The following is a 26303-nucleotide window of genomic DNA, read 5'->3' as shown; positions in this document are numbered from 1 at the left end:
CTGAACCTATTTTTGATGGTTCTTATAAAGTGAAAATGTTTATGACTACAAGAGTGTGCTTTTGATAAAAGGAAATACCTTTTTTTAAAAGAGAAACTTATTTAAATTATTAAGTAGTTTTCATAGGGGCAGACTTTTTTCTACTTTCTATCTTAGTGAGCGACTCTCTGCGATTTTAATACAACTGAGGTCTTCTAAGAGAGAATGTAGCGCAGAATAAAATGCACCACCTAATCCTGTAAGAAATCCCGTGCAATGGACCAACCCTAGGACAGATAGGAAGCTCTCTCAGAGACTATACAGGAAATCCAGTTGTGTGAAATTCAGATGGAAACAGAGAACTTTATTTTAGAGTTCAGGTTGCATAAATATCCTAGAAATTTGTTTTCATGGTTCAAAACTGGTATTTGATAACTTTATAAATTGTGTTAGATTATCTGTAATAATTCACAAACTATGTCTACAATGTTAAGGTACAAAACACTAGGATGGATTTTAAAGCTCTGTGTGGACCACAAGGCTTCTGCTTTTGCAGGTGTACCTTGATTTGCATCTTTTCAGTTTAAGGGGCAGGTGTGTGTGAGCAAAATGTAAAATAAGGTAAGAGGGGAAGAGAGGTGAGAGAGAGAGAAGACAAAGTTAGAGAGCCATTGATAATGGCATTGGTTGACATTTGTTTCAAAAGCCAAATACCCTAATTTAGAGGATTTGCATTTAGGACTAATTAAATTATAAGCTAATTGAGCAGGGACTGAGTTAAACCAACTGATAGTGCTTCATAAATATTCATACTGACAATGACAGAAGATGTTCTGTTTCAAGGCTAAAAACTTTTTCTAAACTGCCTGCCTTGTGAATCTTAGAAAGTCAGTGTTGTTCCATTCCTAAATTTTTCTATCCTTTTTAAGGGTAATTCTTACTCACGTTAACGGAAACACATCCCTGCAGTGACAGAGCCCCTCTGTAAATTGAGGAAGCTCTCCATGTGTAATGCACTGCAAATGGCAGGCATTTCAGAAGTACATCTTGTAGCTCGTCAATGTGAAATGGCATAAGCAATTTCACTACACCACAAGATTCTTTGCCTGGAATTCACACTTTAGTAACAGCAAGTGTTAAAAATTGCTGCTGATTTCTCTAGCGCTCTTGGAAATAAAATGGTCTTCTCAAATTACAGCATTGGTACATTAAGAGTTACTCTGGTGGCCTAAATGAGTTACTGTGCAGCTTAAACATCTGGCACACACCCGGAAGTAGCTCAGGACTGGGGACATCAGCCTCTCTGGCTACTCAATTGCCATTCGTGTAAAACAGTGGGTAGTGTGGCTGTTTGTGTGTAGCTAGCAACTGTCTCTAAGTCTTGGGTTTATAGGAGAATAAAGTGCACTCCAGTACCATGAGCATACGTATGTGAGTATTTGCCTTGATTCATAAGACTTGCTTTAAAAGTACACTTCAAATAAACACCCTTTTAAATTTAATTTTTCTCACATTTCTACATGGTTAATCTTAGTTCAAGAACAAATATTTAAATGATAGCCATTCAATGGACTATTCCAAGTAAATTTTAATTTTTTTTTCTTCTAAGGAACTGAACTGATTCACAAGTATACTTTACATTAACTCTGTTTTGGTTAAAGTGTAATATGTTTTTTATTATTTATTTGTTTATGTATGATGAGGCTTTTGCACTCCTAGTGTTTATTTTTCTAATTTGCAAGTACAGGAAATTATATGATGTTCTATAATAATTCCAATCCTGAGTTTACTTCTCTTTTAGTCTCAAGGAAAGCTTTTTCCTATTCATTCAGAACTCTGTTTAATCTGACAGCCAGCTACACCTTATTTAAAATGTACATTTATGTAAAAGCTTTTACATTCTCAGTAAATGATCAGCTACTATCTTCCTATCTTCAAGTTCATCAATAGTCAACATTCACCCTTCAATAGTGAACAAATATTTAAGTGTTTACTACGTACCAGACAATTTTCTACCTTCTAGGGAACACAGATCTAGAATTACAAGTCTATCAAGTATTATAACAGAGAGTTGGAAGGTGCCTCAGATCAAATAAAAGGAGGGCATAAACTTAATTATAGAAGTGGGGTTGATGGGGTAGGGGATAGTGTTCGAAAAGGCAACTTTGAAAGAATTAACCAGGATGTTATGGAATGTGGAGTGTTGGAAGATGGGAAAAGAGTATATTTGGTATTTACTCAAAAAGAACTTAGAGGCCAGTATTGGCTGGTGAAGAATGGAGTGCTGAGGGGCAAGTGTTGACTGACAGGGCCAAGTAGGAGGCCATGTCTATAAGTGAAGGTAAGAGATGAAGAGGACCTGAATTAGCCAAAAAAAAAAAAATTCTGTCTTTCACCTGTAAAAATGACTGTTGGCTCTGTCTCCCTTGCATACCAGGCTTGAGGTCCCCAAGTTACCAGCAAGATTCTGGGCAGTCATGCATCTATTTCCATTTTGATTCTGACTTGGCTACTTCATGCAAGATGAGCCAAGTCTCTCTGATGCAACATCAGGAACACATTTCTGTAGAGACGGGACATCTTCTGCTCCCTCCAGACACCTTTCCCGCAGGTCTTCCTGCCTTAACTCCTCTTCCCCCATTCTCAGCAGCACATCATTCTTCATTGCTGTCCCAGTCCTGCCTTCATTTCCTGTTTGTTTTGTTTTGCAGTGGAGATTTTTTAGTAATGATCCCCTGTAGTCTCTCTGGCTTCCTTGAAATACACCTAGTTAACCATGGTAAACCTTTATGATGCCATCATGTCTCTTTATCCCAGGAATGTAAAGATTCATAGTATGTCTACAGGAACAATTCCATGCCAGTCTTAGAAACTGAGGAGTTTCTAATACATATACATATTTCAGTGGTTGTGGACAGCTCTTTTTTATCTCTTAAAGCAGCAAAATAATCAAAATATTGGCATTATTCTATGAATTGGTAGTTGAAATTTAAGCACTTAAGAAGGTTTCACTGATTTAAACATAAAAGTTATGTAGTAAATCCTGAGTCCTTTCTTAACTCTTACCCATATGGAATTTTTCTTTGAATTCTATGAAACTTTGCCTCTATCCCATCATCTTAAATTTACTTTCGTCTTATACATCTCTTAGGTCTCCTTTCATGTAAAACACATTCTAATATGAGCCTCAGTTTCCCTGAGAGGCACTTTTCCACAATGCTCATGGCCTCTCTGCTCTTCCCACGTGGGTCTTTTTGTCCCCAATACCTACCATGAGCCTTCTTGCCTCTGTGCCTTTCTTTCCTGCACTCATTAGGAATCAGTTCCACAAAACTTTTAAGCACCTTTGTCAGACATGGGGTCAGCACACTAAGGATTACAGATGAATAAGGCACGATTGCTGGTCACTGGTAACAAACATGGGGCAGGGAGAACAGCCCCATCAACAGCCTCATTTATAAGCTATAAATACTTAGGTGCTGAAATAGAGGTTTTTTTTATGTAGTGGGGTATAGGTATACTTCACTCAACAAATCCAATATTTTTGACTACTTCTAGTGCTTCCCCAGTACTAAATAGTCTATCATCTTTCTCTTAGATTATAGCAGTACCCCCTAACCAGTTTTCTTATTCATACTCTTGTCCCATCCAGTTTAGTCTCCACATACCAAAGTTATTCTACAAAAACATTAATTAGGTCACATTGCATTACTTTCTGCTCACAGCCATCCGATGGCATCCCATCTCACTTAGAGTCAGTCAAATTCTTGCTATGTCTTTTACACGTCTATGTGATCTAATTGCTACCATCCTCATTCAAGCCATCTGGATCTGACCTCTTCTCAGGCCACTCTCCCCTCACCCACTCACTTCTCCAGAACATGCTAAGAATGTTCTGCATCACGACCTTTGCTCTAACTGTTCCCAATGCCAGGGAATCTCTTCCTCTAAATATCTGCATGGCTGGTTCCACTCTGACCTTCAGATCTCTGTTCATAAGTCACTTTATCAGTAATCCTTTCCTGTCCATGCTTTCCTTTCTACCTTAACACTCCCTGCTGCATTTTTCTTCATAGCATCTATGGCCTACTACCTCCTTTCTTATTTCTCTGTTTATCGACTGTCTTCTTCTATCAAGAATTTAAGCTCTATGAGAGCAAGAGAGCTTTTGTCTATTTCTTCACTGTTACTTACTTCCACAGTGCCTAGAATGGTACCTGGCAGTAAGAAGTGCTCAACAAATATATGTGAAAGGAAGGAGAAAGGGAAGGAGAGAGGAACATGGAGGAATATGGAAGAAGTGAGGGAGGGAGAGGGGGAAGAAGGAAGGTTGGAGAGAAGACAAGAAGGGAAGAAAAAAGGATGGTAGGGAGGAAGGAAGGACAGAAGAAAGTCTCATGTTAGTATTATTAGTAAGTCGCTAACACTACTTAATACTTGCTTAATATATCTTTTAAACAAAGACACAACTGGCCTCTAGCCCAGAGCCCTTAGAAGTCAGCATTATCTGGACAGAAACTAATAAGGTTGTTCTGTGTTTATTTTCAGATGCCTTTCCCTTTTTTATGGCAAGAGGTACTGACTTTCCATTTATAGTAATGCTATAAAGTTTCTTCTTTAAGTTATTTAGGCTTTTAAAGATTAATCTATGTCAGAATTTTTTAAAATAAATAATAATATAGAGGGAACTCAGATATGACAAAAATCATGAAGTAGACATGTGGATACGGCAAAATCATGAAGCTGGTAATCAAATGCCTGAACTGGGGTTAACTGACCTACAAAAATTCTACTTTTCTTCAAGGTCCATTGCAATTCCCACTTCAGCCATAAAACATTCCCCAACTATTGCTTTCCTCACCTCCTTTTCTTTTATTTTTTTTATAGACTTGTGTACACTATCATAGGTTGACCTGAAACTATTTGGTATTGCTCACTACTGTTTGGGGTCTTTTAGTTCTGTCTTCTTAAATTGATATAGTGTCCTTGATGTGAGTGATCATGTCCTGCCACCCCTCCTCTGGGGCAACTACCACAGTGCACAGCCCGGAACTGACACAACAGAACATTAACAATATGTATTTGTGGTTTTCATCATGACTCATCCATCCAATAAGGGATGAGGTTAAGGAGTGTTCAGACAGCAAAAATATCTAAGCATGCTTTATTATTGCATTTTTTTTTAGCTAAAGAAAGATGATAGAGAGCAAATATCATTTTGTCTTGCAAAACTGAAATCACTGTTTTGCCACTAGTATATATAATACACATATTTATTCAATCTGATAAGAGAAAGTAATCACTAGGGCAAAATCATGAGTTAATAGGAGCCAAATTCTAGCACATCCAATTTGAATGCTTGAGAATTAAAACCTGCTAAAAATATTGGACAGAATAGGAAGCCATTCATAAAACGATTACTCAGGCACATTTCAACAGAAGTGGAAACAATAAATAATAAATTTATTTAACTAATACATGTAGATATTCTAATTGTCATGGAAGATATTTGTTCCCCTGTTTTACTATTATAAATGGTGTTAACATTATATTTTTATTGGAAACTTTAAAGGTATAAAATGCCATCAAGAACAAAAGCAACTTAGATTGCCTGAAATGATCATTACATTGACATCATTTTCTGAAGCATGATTTATTGTTAAATGTGAATAACATGAGTAACAATAGCTAACACTCCTAGATCACTTGCTGGGAATGAGGCACTGCTCTAAGTAGTTCAAGTGTTTTAACACATTTAAATGTTACAACCCTATGAGGTATATGCTCCTTTGAGCCTCATTTTACTAGTGAGGAGACCAAAGCTCAGTGAGGCTCAGTTACTTACCCAAAGTTACACAGCTGTATTATTTCTTTCCTTTATAAATAATATTAACTATATTAAATCCAGAAATTTAATCATTTTCCTCATTTCTCAATAACCATTATGTTCAAACATTGAAAGAGTTTAACATTCTACATGAAGAATACACAGGCAATAATTTTTAACTGACTCAGGAAATGTTTATCATATTTTAGTCTTGAATGACTATATATGCATGTGTATGTGTATGTATGTGATATATGGGTGTAAACTTTAGTAATTCTCAATGGGCATTGAAGCAAGTGGGACATGTATTGATACATAGTTTGTAAAAAGCTGTCCTAAGTGCTTCTTTCTTTGTCAGACAAATACTTTTTCAATCTAGTGGTTATAAACAGACACTAATTTTAGTATTAATTTTAAGTTCCCTGATAACTAATAAGTTTGAACATTAAAAATGTGATTATTAGTCATTCATGATTTTTTAATTTCTGCCCAAATTTTACTCATTTTTCTCTTGGGCTCTCTTTTTATGATTGAGTTTTAGTGCTACCTTTGACATGCATTGTGTTTCTTAGTACTGTTGGTCTATTTCTAGCATTTCCATTTGTTCCATTGCATATTTTTTCCTATCTGCGTCCCAAACCCACCTGGTCTTAATTTCAGTGCATTATCATAATCAATATCAGGTAGGAAGTTCCCTCTGCCTGATCTGTTTTTCTTCAGTCATGTCTTGGCTATTCCTTGTCTTTATCACCTCCATAATTTTTTTTTTAAAAACAGCTTATTAAGTCCCTTGAAATAAACTACCATGATATTGATTGAAATTCATTGATGCTATAGATCGACCTAAGAAAAAGTGATATATTCAGGATATTATTAATACCTTTTTATCTACAATCATGGCATATGTCTCCATTGTCTCTTTTTTCAATACATTTTATAAATTTTGTTATAAAGATCTCAAACATCTTTTATTTGTATACACTGTATATTTCTGTTGCCATTGTAAAATGACAACGATTTTCTAAGTCATATTTTCTAAATGCTTGCTACCATTATATAAAAATCTAATAATTTTTCTGTTGTTCAAATATCAAGAAAACTTGACAAACTTTGTTGCACTTTTAATAATTTTTCTTCTGATTCTTTTAGGTATTCTATGTAGACAATTGTAGCATCTTTGAATAAGAAAAAAAAATTGTTTCTTCCATTCTGATTTGTATACGTTTTATATACCACTTTACAAAAATATTTGTTGTGTTGCTATACTAATTAAGCCAGTGCTTCTCAAATTTTAAATATATATATGAATCACTGAGGAATCTTATTAAAATGAAGATCCTGGTTCAGTAGTAGGTCAGGGCCTGAGAGCCTGCATTTCTAACAAGCTCCTGGGGAGTAGTGATGATGCTAGTCCAAAATATTAGCAAGACTTTCAGTAGACTGTTAGTCTACTATAGAAATGGAGAGAACAAACATTCTTGTTTCTAAATTTAAGGAGCTTGCTTCAGCAGTTCATCATCAACTGTGATATTTGCTATAAATATTTGACTAGATATCTTTTAACAGTTTTAGTAAGTTTAGTAAGTTCCCTGTGATCCAAACTTGCCGTAAATTTTTATCATGAATGGTTGTTGAATTAAAGGATTTTTCTGCATTTGTTGAGATATGTATGTGGTTTTTCTCCTTTATTAATGTCATAAATTATTAGAACTTCTAATGTTTATAGCCTTTCATATTGTACACACATAAATATACATATATTTATGTGCATAAATACTAATTTATTACTGCTTTATTCACTAACATTTGGTTTAGAGTTCTTGTCTTTATGATTCAGATCAGCTTCATATAATCCTTGAAAATTTTTAATTTTTTAAGTATCATAAAATGAGTTAGATATAAACCCTCTTATTCTAAGCTCTTTACATTTAACTCATCTCTTATGATAAGTTTTGAGATATATTCTATTATTATCAGCATTTTGCTAATGAAGAAGCTGAGGTAAAGTTTCCAAAACTTGCCCAAACTCACACAGCTAGTAAGTGATAAAATAAAAGGTTGTTGCTTGTGTCTACAAAAACATGAAAAGAATGATATTTTTTTAAGTTTTTTTGTTTAATCACTGATTCACTAATTCAGTCTTGAATTGAATTCAGCAATTCAGTCTTAGAGTTTTCAAGGCCACTAAAAACAGATTTAGACCCTGGTGGGGTAAAAAAAAAAAAAACTTTTTTATGCCACCAGCAAAATCCTGGCCCTTGGTGATTTGTAACAGCAGCTTCCCACCCCATCCAGAGGATGCCCTAGGGATTCTGGATTCTGAATTGAAGAATACAAACACTTTCCTTGCTTTTGTAGCTTAATGGCCTACGTTAAAAGCTTGATTTACCTAATGATTTCATTTAACTTACAGACCTTTCACTGAATTCAGCAGTGATTTAGCATAATTAAATAACAGATGGATGCCTATCCTTTTTTATAACCTTTCAGGAAATCATTTAGCCCTAGTGTACTTTCTCTTTAAGGAGTTTTCCTCTATAACTGAATCTCAATCTCTCCTACTGAGACTTAAACCTGTCTCTTCATAGCTTCAGAAACAAGGAAGAGACTGTCATTATCTTTCATGAAATCTGTGGTACACAGTGAAACATGTTTATTTTGCTACCACTCAATGTTTGATTCCTTTTAGGTCATTTCCTTACCACATGTTTTTCCTTAAATTCTTATTTGTTGGCATGTGGGAGCAATACCTTTCAGTATAAGACATTTTACTTTTAACAACTCAAGAACATTTTTCCTTTGTTATATAGATATCTTGGTACAGAGAAAAATACAGGAGACATTGTCCTGCTCATGAAGTGTATGAACTGTACAAATCATTTAATCTTTTAAAGATTCAATTTCCTCATTTGTGCAAAGAGGCTGAACTAGGTAGTCTCTTACCTCCCTACGAGCTATATGTTAAAGGATTTTGTTCATCCTTACACGATGTTTTCTCATTAAAGCATAAATATGCATAATTAATGTAATGTATTTTTTTCCTAGGAGATTGAAAACCCATTATCTAGACAATATGCTAGCCTAATTTTTTTGTCAATATCATTCTTGACTCCATTTTTATATCTCATTTTAATATGGTAAAGAATTACAAAATATTTCCAAGTTTTCATAATTCTTTTGGGCATATTGCTGTTGACAATTTTTTTCTGTTGACAATTTTGAAATGATAAATTTAGTGAAGTACAAAAGTAAACATTAAATTCTTCTAAGAAAAATCAAATGCAACTAAATAGCCATACAATAAATCAATGCTCACAATTTAATCATTGATTATTAAAAAGACACGGGCATGAGAAACCTCTATATTTTTATCTCATTGTTTAAGATGAATATTTTGTTTTTCATATTCATCACTGGTTTTTAAAATAACACATTTAGACTTTGGAAACTACATGTAGGTGCTTGTACATTAATGAGAAAAATAACCTAAACTGTACAGTCAAGTAAAATGTCTGAATTTTATACTTTGACATGTTTTTCTTTCTAAACTAGACCTCACCTCTTTTCAAAAATGGAAATAACTTTTTCTCTTTGTCCATGGTACTGCTTCATATTTGTTTGTTAGTGGTGTTGCTATTCTGTGATAATAGGTTTTATGAGAGAAAATGTCTCTATCTTTGCTTGAACATTAACCTAATTTCTTTTTTACAAATGTCCCTTGATTGCACTTACATCAACTGATTTCTGAATGAATATTACGTTTTCGGCTTCCATTCATTTGAAATGGGAAATCCAATGTTAAACCCTTCAATAAAGATGAAGCCTACACCTACCTGTACGTCTAGAGTTTTGGTTAAACCAGTTCAATGGGGCTGAACATTCTTGAAGTGAAATTGAAGAGACATTTCAAAACTTTTACCTCATGTTCATTCATATATTCATCTTCTCTTTAATTAGGTCTAGTTGAACAATAGCTTTCATTGATTGGTAGTAATCTTCCAAAATATATCTTTATAAAGATTATAAGACATATATGGCTCCAAGACTTGGCAGAGAAGAGTATGTTGATAGATAAGTGATTTTTGCCTTAGGCATACACATTGGGAGTTTGATATCCCTGCCCCAGAGAGGAATATAACCTTAATGGAAACAGAAGCAGAGAAAATATGTTCAGGTCTTTTGGCTTAGCCTGCTTCTTCTAGGAGAAAAGTTGCCACATCATTCAAAAGGGGGTTTTCTATAGATATTTTTAGAATCTCTAAAATATGAAGATTGTATAATCTGGTAATAAAAAGAGCTTACTTTTTTTTTATCTCACTTAACACTGAGTCATTAACATTTTAGACATTTTACAGGACTCTAAACAGTTGAGCATACAAACCAGATTGGATATAGTCATAAGTTTAGACACCTACACCCATGTTATGTGTTCTTTATATTCTGGAGCACCAAACTTTCTTGCATATCTGAACTTAGTTCAGGCCTTAAACTACCACAATTTTCAAAAGCTTTATTAGCAATGTGTCATGAGGTACTAAGTCTATGGAACAGATATTCAGTGTTTTTTATTGCTAATGAGAATACCACGTGGGAAAGTTTCAGAAGCCATGTTTTCCAACTGGCTCTAATTTGGCCTATTATTCTATCATCTAAGGAATTGAACTGATTAAACACTATCTGTTCATTATAAAGCTGTATCAGGTACTTCCTTGTAACCTGTGCTCTTCGACATATTTTGAAAATTAGTATTCATTTTCATATTTATCTAAGTGAAACTGAAAGGCAAGATAATTATTGTACTTTCAGATCTCATTTTAAAGAATTTTATATTTGTTTTGTGAATTTTGTATTGTGAATTCACAAAAATAATAATTAATGATCTGTCCCTACTACCATTGTGCATGTTAGTCAACAGATACAAGTAAAATTTAAAAAAAAATTTTTTTATTCTCAAATATATATACAAAATACATTTTTAAAATTACTTAGCAATAATTCTGCCACCAGGATACAACAGTTTTCATTTTTTCTTTTCCTTACAATGTTTACTGTTGGTACTGTTTCTGTAGCTATAATATTAATCATATATGAGTTTATTCTACTTTTAAAACTTCATATTACTCTTTAAATACTTTTCTGTCATCTGACATAATTTTCACACATATCGTTTTGATTGCTACACAATATTCTGACTTGATTGAAAATTTCTGTATTTTTGATGTTCAAGCTTTCTTTCTCATTTGCTACTATTTGAAATAGCTTACCCCCAAATCGTAATTCCTCTAGCTTGGGGATTTGTGAGTACCCTTTGCAGCTACAAACCCTCATACTGCACTTGGTGAATTACTTCATTATACAAAACAAACTTAGTCATGGCACATTTAAAAAAAAAGATATCATGGTTCTAGGAAACATCTATAGAGGTTTTCTTCATCTTTTAAATTACACATTTTATCAAGATAAGTTCTCAGTGGTGGAATTACTAGATCAAATTCTACTCTCATATTTATGTCTCCCTGCTTGATAAATTATTTTTAATCTTATTTTGTCTTCTATCATAAATGAGCCCCACCTATCTTTGTCTAATTAGATCTTATTAGTACTGGTAATTACTTAGATTTAGGTTTTATAATAAAAAAAAGAATTTAGAAGAAGGATTTACGTCACAGAAATTAGAGTTATATTTTCAGACTTCTCTGCCATGTCTGTTGGAATTGGTGGTGCTGCCACTTCTCATGGGCACTCCTTTTGCTTTACTTGACGTAACAGTTTTCACTGAGAGCTTTGTGATTTCTCTAAGAGGCATCACATTTTCCTGCATTTTCCATATATGTGGAAAATTATTTTATTTAAATTTTCTGTTTCTCTATTTTTCCAGGTAAATCATGCCTCATGCTTCCTCTAAGTGGGTAATCTTTTTTGTTTATCTATTTCTGTCTCATATTTTGCCCCTTCATTTTCTGTTTTCTTCCTTTTTTAAAATTATTACCATCTTCTTTCTTCCTCTATTTCTATATCTTTTTTTTTTGTCAATTTGCCAGACTACTTTGTTAGTCTATTTAATTTTTGGTTAATAAATTTCTATTATTGTATTCTCTTTTCTATGCTATTAGTATCTGTTCTCATAATTATTTACTTTCTTTACACTCTTTGGGTCTATTTTGCTATTTTTTCTAAGTTCTTAAGTAAGTTGCTTTGTGTGTTTTAGCCTTTATTTGTAATATAATGATTTAATTCTACTGAGTTAGCTGCAAATCCCATATATTTGATATGTAATATATTTATTTTCCAGCTTTAAGTATTTTATAAATTCTTTTATAATTTTTTCTCTGACTCAAATGTTTAGAAGTGTTTTTTAAAAATTTTCCAAATAAATGGGGATTTTTATATTTCTATTATTATTAATATCTAACTTTGTTCTATTGTTATCAGAAAAGGTATCTATATAATACCCATTCTCCAACATTTGTTGAAACTAGCTTATTTCATGAAATATCAGTTAATTCATGAACACTGGATTAATTATAATTATAATATTAAAAATATTATTATAGGCTTCCTATTTTTCCTGCTTTCTTGTTTGTTTCCTTTTCTCTTCTTTTCCTGTATTATTTTTGATCAAAGTGACTGCCTCTCTTTTCTCATTGTATTTTTCCTCTGGTTTGTAAGTTTTCAACTCTAACTCTATTATTTTAGTACTAACCCCCAAAAGATTTCCCTGAGTATTTGACTTAATAAATGCTTGGGTTAAATAATACCTTTACCCTTCTCCTGACCAAGTACAAAAGAATGGTTTTTCATTTTCTTTATATTTACCTCACATATTAGATATTATTAAACCAATTTGTGTAACTATTAGCATATTTTTCATTTTCTTTGCTCAATATTGTTTTTTTGCATCTGAGACATTCTTGGTTTTGCAAATATATTTTAGAAGTTCCCCTAATGAGTGTACAATAGGTGAAAATTCTCAAGTTTGTTTTTCTTAAAATCTTTATTTTGCACTTGTAAGATAGTTTTGCTGTATATGCTTCACTAAGTTGACAACTACTTCTCTCAGCCCTTTAAAGATAATATTAAATTGCCTTTTGAGAAATCACTTTTTAGTCTGGCAAGTGTTTTGTTCTGACTCCTCTTTCTGGGTGCTTTTAAATTCTTTTATGTTGTTGTTGTACAATTTCACTCTAATGAGTCCAGAGGTTGATTTAAAAAAAAAAAACCACTCTATTTAAAATTTATTGGCCTTCCTAAATATGAAATATTGATGTCCTTTATTAATTTTGGAATATTCTTCACTATTATCATTTCAAATACTGCCTCACTACCATTCCTTTACTCTCTCCCTATAAAGCTCTCATAAGGCTTATGTTGACCTCACTCTGTCATTCACTATTCTAAACCCCCCTTTCATATTTTCTATCTCTTTTCTACTGCATTTTGCATATTTCCTTTATACATGCCTTCTGGCTCACTAATTCAACCTTCATCTGAGTCTAATCTGTTGTTTAACCTGTTTATTGAGTTTCTAATTTCAATTATTAGATGTTCAATTTTAAAGGTTCTATTTGAGGTTCTATTTGTTTTTATGTTAAATATACCTGTTGATTTTTTTAATGGCTTCTTACTCATCTGCTAAATTTGCTATCATTTCTTTCAATAGATTAAATATATTATTTTAGTAATTTGGTAATTCCAATCTCTAATCTCTTAGGTCTACTTCTACTGTTTATTTCTGCTGATCGTATCTAATGGAAGTTTACTTCTTTATGTGTTCCATGATTTTTTGATGTACGCGAGCTCATGCTTCTTAGTATTTTATCAGTGGAGATTATTTGTGTTTAAAGTGTATTTTTCTAGAGGAAATTTGCTTATAATTTAAGTAAGTGCATTATCTAACAACCATGACAACCATGGATTTGCTTTAAACTAAATGTTCAACTTTTGGGCCACACAAGTACTCAAGTCCATGTGAGTACATACCTGTGATCAGAAATTTCTGAAGGAAACATGTTTGTTTGTTTTTTTTTTAAATAAGTCATCCTAAAACCAAAGCATATCTTTTTCTGCATGAAAGGTTGGTATCTAGTACACCCAGTATGGGTGTTGACTTTCAGCTGTAAGACTTCCTGTAGAGTCTGAATAGAATTTCCTTCTCCATTTAGGCTCCTTGCTTCAATTCTTTCCATAGCACACAAAAGATTGGCAGACACCTTCAGGGAAAACACCAGCTCTAGTATTAATACTTATCCCTGTGGAACTGCTTTCTTAATTTCAAGCCACAAAAACTCTTAATTTAAAACAATCAGCCAGTATAATTTTTAGAGAAAATTTTGTTGAATTATATCATGATAGAAAAAAGCACACAAACCTAAGTGTACAGCATGGTGAATTCTCATAATGACAACATTCCCGTGTAACCAGCAACTATATCAAGAAGCAGAGAATTACCAAATTGTGGAAGCCTTTTTTGTGGTCCCCTTCTATAATAGACGTGGCCTCCCAGGGATAACTGCTATCTTGATTTCTAACATCATATTCATACTACTCACTAAAGAGAATGTATTCTTTAATGCATGGCTTCTTTTTCTCAACATTATATTTGGAAAATTCATCTTATATGTTCTTATATATGTAGTTGTGGTTCATTTGCATCCTCATATGAATATACCATAAATTATTTCTTCATTTTATTGTTGGTAAACATTTGTTTTGGTTTTATTTGAAGCTATTACAAATCATGCTGCTATGAACATTATTGTACATATCTTTTTGTATACATAAGTATACTTTTCTGCTGGGCATATAACCAGAAGTAAAATTGCTTTATCATGAGGCATGCATTTTTTTTTTAGCACTGCTCATTTTTCCAAGTATTTTTTTCAATTTAGATTCCCACCAATACTGTCTCAGTTTTCTGGTTGCTCCACATACTTGCCAACACTTGGTATTATCTATCTTTTTCATTTTAACCATTCTAGTGGTATATTGTTGTAGCTTTAATTTTCATTTTCCTGATGTCTAGTGATTCTGTGCATTAAAAAAAAATGTATCTGGTCTTTTGAAATGCTCTGTGCAGTAAAATATTCCTCTGTAGCTGTTTTGCTGGGAGTTATTGTAGAAAATATCATCTAATAATTTCACTGTGTATCTCTATTGTTAACTTTCTTCCTCGCTTCAAAACTGCATTAAAATAATATTTCAGTACTCTTGAAGGCAACCTTTAATTTGTTCAACCTGTCTTTGAGCTCCCCCTGCTGTTTTCCATTTAAATTATATACCTCTTGATTATACATAATTAGCTTTAAAATGATGGATTCTTAGCCATAAGCTATTTTAAACAGAAGCACTTTGTTGTCCCAAAGACTTAGGGTAGCAAATCAGTTTAGATACTAACTCAGGACATAAATATTAAAATTAATACTTAAAACCTGGAATGTTATATATGGGAAATCCAGGTACTCTCTCAATTTCTCTGTGAACTGCTCTAAAAAAATCAAATCTTAAAAAAAAACTAGTACTTTAAAGTATTTATCTTACTCATAAAATCATTTATATTAATGTGGTGAATCAATACTTTAAAATTCTTAAAAACTAGACAAACTACTGAGTCACATGTTGTCTTCTCAAGTGTACTGTGAACATGGTGTTCAGCAACATGACTTCTACCTTTCTCTACTTCCTCACAGATCCCAGAATATTTACTTTGACATAATCCAGTAATTAACTACTGAAAAATTTTAAAAGCATTTATTCCATTTTCTTTCTGAATCTCAATTAATGGTGTACATTTATTTAGGGTAATGTAGCTGAAATGAATAAAGCATACCATGCAGTATTTTTGTATATTTCATCGATCAGCTGTGACAGATAGTGTCTCCCTACATCCCATAGAAAAAAAGGTGCTCCTTTCTCAAGCTTGCCAGCTAATTAGCTTCATAAAGGCCTATTGCACTCTCAAAAATTATCAGGAAGCAAGAAGATTCACAGCCTTGACAATGTGGATTTGAAGCTGTAGCATGAGTCAGAATACAGACTTTGGATATGGGAAGTCTGAGTTAAAATTCTATCTCCGACAAGGGCTAGCTGTACAATCTATTTTTGGTTTCCATCAGTAAAATGTCAATAATAACATCTAACCCATAAGGTTTTTATAATGATAGATGCAGTAATGTGTGCAACATGCTTAGCACAGTGCTTGGCACATGGTAAATTCTAAGCTGTATTTTAAACAGCTATTGTGTTATGAATAAGCCATCGATTGGCATTTTTCCTCTTGAGAATGTGCTATTTAAATGTAGAAAATCTGCTTTTCCCCTGTCCATGTTAATTTCCTTAACATTAGCTTTGAAAATGGTGCCACGTACCCTTATATTGACACACTATAAGAGGCCAATCAAATGTAGGCATAAAAGAATAATTTCCTGCTCTTCACAGCACCCTTTGCTAATAATGCTGCTTGAAAATAGTCTAGAAAGACTGTTGATGCCAAAGCCAATTCAGAATTAGGCAGGTGGATGTTTTCAACTTCTACTAATAACAATATCACTTCTGCACTCTCCTCTAAGTTCTTTTTGCTGTATTAAAGCTGCAGTTCCCTTAGGCTAGCTTCTGTATGTGATCCAGGAACATGTATTTTACCTTATACGTCCCTTCTAAGGAGAAGAGCAGAGGAGGACAACTAAATAACCAAGATCTAGAACATTAGACTGTTGTAACCATTGTGTAGTTTCAGATGAAACTCCACCCAAATTTGGTTCAAATGTGTGACTAATGAGTGACCCAGCCCACACACACCGAGAGGGTATAAAAACATTTATTACTTACAAAATTGAGGCTTTTTCTGGACAGAGCAGGGCAGGCCTCCCAAGAAGGTCTGAAATGACAGCATTGAAAAATGACTGGCTGTGGGATTTTATGGGCTTTAGAGGGTGGAGCAAGGCTGAGAGTTCTGCCATAGCAGAGGCTTATCTGGTTTGAATCTCTCACCAGCACCAAAGGAGAGAACACCTGGGCTTTCCAATCAGCTTTCCCAGATGTGGGGCAAAGGGGAAGAGGGAGGGGTAAGCCTTAATAGGTATCAGCAGTCAAACATTAGAAAATGGAGTCAGACTCCTTATTACAGAGACCAAAATGTATGAGAACAGAGAAATGTCCCCTATTGCTACACAACCAGTGTTTCTGAGAAATGAAAACTAGAGCAGCTTTTTATAAGCATGTGTTTGTATTGATTGACACACGCTATTTAGCCAGATTTAACTGGGTGGGGATATTGGATTTTCTCTTTGGAACTCAGTTATACAAGTAGGAAAAATTATGTTTGCTTTAAATTATGCAAAATAATATACTATTTATTACTAACAAATACAAAATGGATTGTGGTTAAATGTGCATATGTATACAACAGATACTTAGACCAATTATATTTTGGAATAACATAGTATGTAACCTTCTTAAACAGGATGACAAACCATTGTTAGGATTCAAAGGGGCCTTACATTATATTACTCTCTATCGCTTTCTTATGACCTGTTGTCAGATCTGGCAAACATTGCATCTAGAACATGCCATTATGATTATTGATTGGATATTGTTTATTTATTTCTTTTGTTCATTCAACAAGTATTTCACTGTTCCCCCAACTCATCCCAGAACCAATATATAAAAATAAATAACTTTTTATAGTTATTTTTTGTCCTTAAGAAGTCCATAGTATTTTGTGAAAAATGGGAATACACAATGATAAAAGGTATGTGATCTTACAAGATTTCAAGTAGAGACATATGCTTAAAGTCCTGGGTATGTTGCTTTAGATTTCCAGAACTTTTACACATAAATGCATTTTAACAGAATAGATGCATCGTGATGGTGAAGAAAGTCATTAATTCCGTATTTGTCTCTCATTTTATCTTCCATCACATGCTGTTCTGGACAGTGCTGACCCAAAGATAGCATTTGCTCATACCAAGAGAGTAAACTACCTTCTGTTTCAAGTGACCTTACCCAGTATACCTGGGGCCTCATTACTGCTCCAGCTCACTGAAACGTAATAATCCAGAATGAAACCAAATTTGAAAATCACAGCAAGACATAGTGGAAGAGTTCAGAAACATATACTCTAAAATGTTTAGAAAGTGAAAAAACAAAATTTCAAGTTAAATGAATTTGGAATAAACTCTTCTCTATGCATTCCATTCTACTCTGCTCTTGTCATTTATAGACAGCCATGGATCATGGTACCTAAGTACTTTAGATTAAATGTCCTTATCTCCTTATGTTAATTGCAGGATATCCCTGGGTAGACAGTACCACCATTACACTGTGCAGTATTAGTTTTCATGGGAACCATTGCCGTGAACCAATAGTGAAAGCACTTCCATTGAATGAACCTGCCTCTGCATGTCCAGCAGTTGCATGGAGTTATTAATATATTACTGTTTTTATTTGCCCTTTACTTGAAAGCACAAATTTCTGGGGATCTAATTACAGTTTTTCCTGTGTTCTCCAAGAGGGTGTCATAGATGACAGACCTATTGAGCTTCCATCACTTTGCCATATTCTGTAAAATTACCTAAGAGTTCCTGAGCATGATATAAATATTTAGGAATATTGTGGCCTAATCTCCTTTTTCCTACCCTGAATAACACTGAATTGAAGGGTCTTTCATAGCAGACCCTCTTTAAATTACACTTCTGGATGCTTTAAATGAAGCTATACACTTGTCTTCAGATCCTTCTAGACTCTTTTGCTTAATATAAAACTTATATTAAATTTAAATAACAATTTGAAAATTAAGATCAACTCCTCAAAAACAAGCAAATAAAAGAAACTTAGCAAAAAATTAATCCACTCATTATTTATTTGCTATAAAACACCTTTATCCCATCAAGATATTGTGAATAAGTGTTACAAATAATGTGGAATCAGATGTTAGCTCATCCTTTCCACAGGAATTTCTCCATGCTTATGTCAATGTAAAGAAAAACAATGCCTGCAATATTCCCTAAGGAGGGAAAAACATAATACCTTTGAGAATAATGAAGTTATCTAAGTAAAAAATAATGGTACTTTCAATTTTCATAATTGAAATAATTATCCAAGTTTTATCCATCTTGTCCCAAAGGGAGCAAAATATCTATATATTTTCAACATTCACTTCAAGTTTTAATTGGAGGGAAGTCTATGGAAGAAACTTCTATTGCTCAGATGCCATGTTTATAGCTTTCTATTTCTGATCTGACACCTCCACAGGTTGAAGGTAACTAAACAGAGATCTGTTCTTTTAGGCAACTATTTGGGTTCTTTACATCTGAAAGTCATATCATAAATATCTGACCTCTTTCTCTTTGCTTTGGGTTATAGTCTCAGACAGACTTATCTATGAATAGAACATTTTGCATATAGGTATTCTGTTGTCCCCTGGTATTCCCCATAAGTTTAATCTACCCATTATTTATATGTCTATGCTATTAAGAACCTTTTAATAATAAACATTTATTAAGTGATTGCTCTCTTCTGATAGTAATGCATTATGCTAGGAGATGTAAGGCATATAAAGATGAAGAAACCACAGCCTGAATCTACAGGGAGATTATAATTTAGAGGGGAACACCAATGCAGGGTGACAAAAGAATTAATTGAAGAAGACAGCTTCTATGGGTCTTCAAAGGCACTTTTAAATTTCCTGGGGAAACTTAGGTAAGTTTAGAATTTACCTTGAATGTTAGCTATCACAAAGATTCTCATGCATCTTCAGGTTTTCTCCATATCCCTAAATTCTGCCTTAAAATTTAGACTTTCTACTGTCTATTTCCACTTGACATTCCAATTAGCAGCTCAGCCTCAACCTATCAGAACCTGAATTCACATCACTTCCCTGATCTCTTGCTGCACCTGTATTTGGCCAGTATAGTTAGGTGGTACATCCAATCAGTCGACACAATATGATGATTTTATATTCTGAATATTTAAGGCCTTCTCTTCTTCTTTTCCTTTTTTTTTTTTTTTTTTTTTTTTTTGAGACAGAATCTTGCTCTGTTGCCTGGGCTAGAGTGCCGTGGCCTAGCTCACAGCAACCTCAAATTCCCAGGCTCAAGCATTCCTTCTGCCTCAGCCTCCGGAGTAGCCGGGACTACAGGCATGCACCACCATGCCTGGCTAATTTTTTCTATATGTATTTTTAGCTGTCCAGATCATTTCTTTCTGTTTTTAGTAGAGACGGGGTCTCGCTCTTGCTCAGGCTGGTCTCGAACTCCTGAGCTCAAACAATCCACCCGCTTCGGCCTCCCAGAGTGCTAGGATTACAGGCGTGAGCCACCGCGCCCGGCCTCCTTCCCTTCTTATCAATTGTATTATGACTGCAATAATTTAGGTCTTCATCATTTTCTTGTACAAATCTGCTCTTTTCTTCTGTCCAGAAAATCTATTTTCCTCTTTCCTTCCCAGCTGCCAGTTTCTGGCCTTTTGAGATTCAACTCACATACCATCTGCCTTGGATACATTACCTTACTTTTCTGCCTTCTAAGACACATGTAATACCTTCCCTTGTGCTTTCATATGCTGATATCCATCTCTCATTGTACTTGCTAAGTAATATTGAAATAATTTATGTATGTGTTTATTTTTCTCCAAAAATTGCAAGCTCATTAAGGCCAGAGGCTATTCTTTAACATATCTACTCTACCTAGGGTAGCTATCCTTAATAGACGTTTGTTGAAGTAAACAAATTTGAACTCCAAATTCATTTATATAATCTTCATATCCCAGCACAAATAAAGGATATGCTACTGAATTGTTTTTATTGGAAAGAAAAACCTAAGGCATGAAACTATAAGAATTCTAGAAGAAAATGTTGAAAAAACTCTTATAGACATTGGCCTAGGGAAAGATTTTATGAAGAAGACCCACAGGCAATCACAGCAACAACAAAAATAAATAAATGGAACCTAATCAAATTAAACAGCTTCTGTACAGCCAAGGAAACTATCACGAGAGCAAACAGACAACCTACAGAATGGGAGAAAATATTTGCATGCTACACATCTGATAATGGGCTGATAAGTAGAATCTATATAGAACTCAGGAAAATCAGCAAGAAAATATCAAACAACTCTATTAAAAAGTGGGCAAATGACATGAACAGAAACTTTTCAAAAGAGGACAGACTAATGGCCAAGAAACATGAAAAAATGCTCAACATCTTTAATCATCAGGGAAATTCATATCAAAACCACAATGAGATATCACTTAACTACAATGAGGATAGCTTTTATCAAAAAGTCCCAAAACAATAAATGTTGGTGTGGATGCAGAGAGATAGGAACACTCCTACACTGCTGGTGGGACTGCAAACTAGTGCAACCTCTGTGGAAAGTAATATAGAGATACCTCAAAGAGCTAAAAGTAGAACTACCATTTGATCCAGCAATCCCATTACTGGGCATCTACCTAAAGAGAAAAAAGACATTCTATAAAAAAGACATCTGCACTAGAATGTTTCTAGCAACACAATTCACTATTGCAAAGATGTGGATACAGCCCAAGTGCCCATTAATTCGTGAGTGGGTTAATGAAATGTGGTATATGTATACCATGGAGTTCTACTCAGCCACAAAAAACAGTGGTGATCTAGCACCTCTTGTATTACCCTGGATAGAGTTGGAGCCCATTCTACTAAGTGAAGTATCCCAAGAATGGAAAAACAAGCACCACATGTACTCACCATCAAATTGGTATTAATTGATGAACACTTATGTGCACATATAGTAGTAACATTCATCAGGTGTTGAGCAGGTGGGAGGGGAGAGGAGAGGATGCATATATTCCCACCTAATGGGTGCGGTGCACACCATCTGGGGGATGGACATGCTTGAAGTTCTGACTCAGGTGGGGCAAAGGCAATATATGTAACCTGAACATTTGTACCCCCGTAATATGCTGAAATAAAAAAATAGAAAAAAAAAAAAGGCTGACATATTAGGCTACCCAAAAACTAAAAATAAAGAAAAAGTAATTACCTCAAAAAATATAATCAAAATGAGAAGGCAAACAGACTGAGGAAAATATGTATTACAAGTATTCAAAGATACAATTTTGTTATTATTGGGAAGAATACAATGATGGAAAGACGATTTGGGTTTCACAGGTGGGAATTCTGAAAACCAAGTATAAGAGATTCAAAAGTGTTAACGTGAATCTGGTTAGAAAATTTCATTCTGGAATCTACACTAAAGAAAGAAAATAAGTTGGTCTAGCAGATGAGGCTAAAGTATGGAAAAATAGGAAAGGACTACAGTACTGAAGTGGCAGTGGGGAAAGAGAGAAGATTAGAAGGGATGAAAAAAGGAGAAATGAAAGGCTAACATTTATGAATCTCATCATTTAGACGTGATAGAGGTGTCTGTATTCCTGAAGGATGAAAATGGAATGGAATGGAGATATGGAGGTTCAGGATGTATAAGGAAGCTTGTTGACGTTTGATGATAACTTCCACCAAGAAAGTTAAAAATGGGTCCATAGGTTGATAAATGAGACACAGTGAGAGAATGGTGTCAGTAGATGTGGTGAGCTTGCCATGAGGAAGGCTTGCTGAAGATTAGAGTAGGCTGATGTGCTACAAGAAGCATGTAAGGAAGGAGACTACTTCTGATGGAAAACATTTTGAAAATTAGTGCCATCAGGAGGTGGGGGAAGGCTAATTTCAGTGTGGTCAAGGAGCTGAACAAGTTATTTTCAGAAGTGATCAAGGATGTATGTGAGTTTGCTCACAGTATCACACAGACTAGGGAAGACCCCAGGAAGGCTCCCAGGGAGGTAATCGTTGGTGAGGAAGGTAAGGCCAAACTGGGCTGGGTAAGATAGGAAAAACATACTGACGAAAGCAGCCAGAGGAATTTCTGCCTTCGCTAGTAACTGCAGAGAGTGGCCTGAAAGGGATTCAAATACAGGAACCTGTATTAGAGACTAGTGTTTTGTTGGAGAACTGTATAGAACAAATCCATTCATGCCAGCATTACAAGTGAGAAATAAGGTTTGGGTGCACCTTAAAGTCTTCCCCAGTCAATGAGTAATATTGTTTTGATTATGTTGTTGGGATAATCAGGCCACTGGTGGGGCTACTTCAGGGTCGTAATACAGGTGCATGGGGTCTGTTGCTAGACATTTAGAACTTTCTCTGGTCTTTTGGAAGATGGAGATTAGCGATAGTTAGTAATAGTTTAAAAGATAATTGTGCAACCTTGATCCAATTTCTTTGTAATAATGAAATTCATAAAGAAAAAATGTTTGCATAATCTTGGGCATATAAAGCACCCAAAATAAATGAAAGCTATGACTAACATTTCAACTTTCTCCTGATGTCTCACTTTCATAAGAGATTGTGTGGACCAGGAAAGAAGTTTCCAGGTTTTATGCTTGAGTTGACAGATCTGATTTTCATGTGAAATTAGGACGCTGACTTTCCCTAACAGATGTTCGGGAGCTGAATTTGTATCCTAATTCTAGCTAGTATTTATTTTTGAAATCTATAATGCATCATTATACTAACATGGCAATGCCTCAGAAGTTTAATGGCTATTTAACAACTAGGAAGCTCCTTCATTACATGTTTGACACATTGTGAATTCACAATTGGGAGCAGAAACAATTCCAGCAGCTTAGATGATATTTTGCTTGCTGCTGTTAGTCTGAACTCACCAGGTAGCAACACTCAGAGCATTACATTGTCTGTCTTCGTAGGTTGCATTGCATTTTTTTTCAGCGTATTATGGGAATACAAATGTTTAGGTTACATACATTGCCTTTGCCCTACCCAAGTCAGAGCTTCAAACATGTCCATCCCCCAGACGGTGCGGCACCACACGCATTAGGTGGGAATATACCCATCCCTTCCTCCCCCCTTCCACTTGCCCTACACCTGATGAATGTTACTACTGTATGTGCATTGCATTTTTGATACCACACCACAGAGTGACAAAGGAAGTGTTTCTCTATCTTTAATTGGGGATCTAAGGCCAAAACCAAGTTCACAAAGCTGATGTTGTTTCTAATCTTATTACCATGCATTTATATTAAGCCATTTGATTTTTGAAGCAATTTGTATTATAACTTGGAAAAAATAACTGTTTTGTAATGTGGTCAGTTGTGATCAGATCATTGTTTGATGCCCAGACATATTTTCCACCTTTTCCCATAATGCTCTAATATCCTGGGATTGTGTGACTTCATGAATCTAAATTAAACAGTAATGTATTTTCACAAATAAATAGAATCAGTCTCCCTACCCATTATGGTGGATCCTAAAATACCCTGCCACTCAATCACTAGTTATTCATTCAGTTTCTGTCTTAGTAATTTACCTACATATTAAAACATTGCAATTATGTATTTAAATCACCAGGACATCTATCATTTGGTCTCTAGAACTGAGTTACTGTTTGCTAGAGAAAAAAAATACTTAATTTCTATTTATAACTGGGTGAGATTCTGGTTATTTAATAGGCAATTTAACTTGAGAATGAGAGAAGAGGAAAAACAAGGCCTTATTGTGTTTCAACAACTTTACATTAATTTTTTTATACATTGTGAGCTGCTTTATTACAATATATTGAACTGTTTACTAAACAGTGAACTCTGTAATCAAGTATTTAGAATATGCTTTTTATGCTATTCTTTACCATTTTGCCTTATTGTGAAGGGTTTACGTATAAGAAAAGCTGTATTTGAGTATGTTTCCTCAGAGATGCATTGCTAACTGCTTTATAAACAGTTCAGAATAGTCTTTTCTTTCTAGGTCCCTAAAGGATATTTTGACAAAATGCCTAAAATAAGTTATTGAAATAAAAAATCATAATTTGGTACCAAACTGACAATTAAATTTTTTAAACAGAGGCTTCAAATGTATATAAACAACTTTAGCCTGTGGACATCTCTCACTGAATTAAATATATAGGCCTATCAATTCCCTACAATAATAAACTGCCCTGGTATTATTTCCATAGTACATGTTCACCTGAAAATTAGTTCCAGATAATCAGAATTCAATTGGGAAGTAGTGAAAATGAAACCATATACTCTTATACTAATTTGGGTGTTTAATCAGACTGGGCATCTTTTTTGTTTTGTTGCATTGGAGGAAAATTGTGGAGTTTGTGGGATATCACCAACATCTTACTGGCTCTTAAACCGCTAATGTCATTTGTAATCAATTTGTAGAATCAGATAAATTCAATCCCTGATAGATCATTGGTTGATTCATTTGTACATTCACTAATTTATTAATTTATTATTGATAAATTTTCTTATGCAAAAAAAATCTATAGTAGGTTTTCTGGATAAACAGAAATGTGTAATGTTTTTATGTACTTACATTTAACTCTTCTAAAGATAGTAAAATATAGGTAGGTGCAGGCACAAGCGAAATGTGGGAAGTTAGGTGTCAAGGGTGGGCAACCTTGCCTTCACTAATCAGACATCATTTCTTATGTTATTTCTGGATTAATATATCATAAGAGTGGTTAATCATCAATGGATTATCTAGTGACTCAAAATTGTGAATGCTCTATGTAGGTTATTGTCAGTGAAAGTACACAGAGGATAGTCCCAGTAAATTTTTATATAAACCAATTCCATGTCCAGGATCATGGAGACTTGTACTCAAGGTTTTTAAAGGCATCCTTGAAAGAAAGAGGTAATGCAACATCCCATAAGTTGGATTCTCTGGAAAACAGACTTCAAGACAGAGACTTAGGGACAGGAAATTTGTTGTGGGGGAGGGGGCACAGTTCTCTCAAGATCAACACCTGTTGGGGGAGTGAAGGGAGTAGGATTTAGCTCTCTTCCACTCAAGGCAATTATAGGAGAGGGACTTAGCTGAGAGCTGTCAGCTGCCAACACTTCCAGCTGCTGGGAGAATGCGTGCCTCAGTCCTGGATGGTTTACCTGGGTTGCACATTTGAGCATCTATAATATCTTAACTTTAGTAAATAAAGCCACGGGTTTTTCTTATTTCTTTTGTCCTACTTCTTGTTTGGGCAACCCAAAATCCATCCGGTATTTCTTGCTATCTTACTAGGAAGAAAATAGTAATAAAGACCAATTTCCATATCTTATACATTATATTGAACCATAACATTTATTGGTATAATTAGATAAAGTAAGAAATAAGGTATCCAAGAACCTTTGGGATCTTTGTGAATATACATACATTTAAACAGTGATATTGAAAGTGCCATAAATTTTTATATCATCTTTCCAGAGTAATACTGAGAAAAATACTTGAATTTTACATAACCTAAGTTACTATTCAAAATGAAAGTAACAGAGAAAGTTTTCTAAAACTTTTAAATAAAATTTGTTTTCAATGTTATGTGATTTTCCTGTGTAGTAGATACTTAGTTAGCATTTTATCAATCACTACTGACATCAAATATTGTAACTTGCTTCACTGGAAAAATCACTGCTCAATCTTGTGAATGAAATTGTTGAGGCAGAAGGTAATGGT

The 26303-nt window shown here is 34.2% G+C and overlaps 1 protein-coding gene and 1 long non-coding RNA gene across 9 annotated transcripts in view; one reads left to right on the top strand and one right to left on the bottom strand.

Annotated features, from left to right (window-relative positions):
- Positions 1–26303, top strand: part of PDE4D (phosphodiesterase 4D) — a 1287470-nt gene that overhangs the window by 834346 nt on the left and 426821 nt on the right. The gene's annotated exons all lie outside the window — the stretch shown is intronic.
- The window catches only part of LOC123648283, a 34215-nt gene that overhangs the window by 173 nt on the left and 7739 nt on the right, over positions 1–26303 (bottom strand). Inside the window, exon 2 of the long non-coding RNA XR_006738550.1 lies at positions 16631–16679. This is a non-coding gene — a long non-coding RNA (uncharacterized LOC123648283). The remainder of the gene's footprint in view (positions 1–16630; positions 16680–26303) is intronic.

Source organism: Lemur catta, chromosome 12, assembly GCF_020740605.2.
Source record: "Lemur catta isolate mLemCat1 chromosome 12, mLemCat1.pri, whole genome shotgun sequence".
Taxonomy (NCBI): Eukaryota; Metazoa; Chordata; class Mammalia; order Primates; family Lemuridae; genus Lemur; species Lemur catta.
This window is presented reverse-complemented; position numbering and strand designations above follow the sequence as displayed.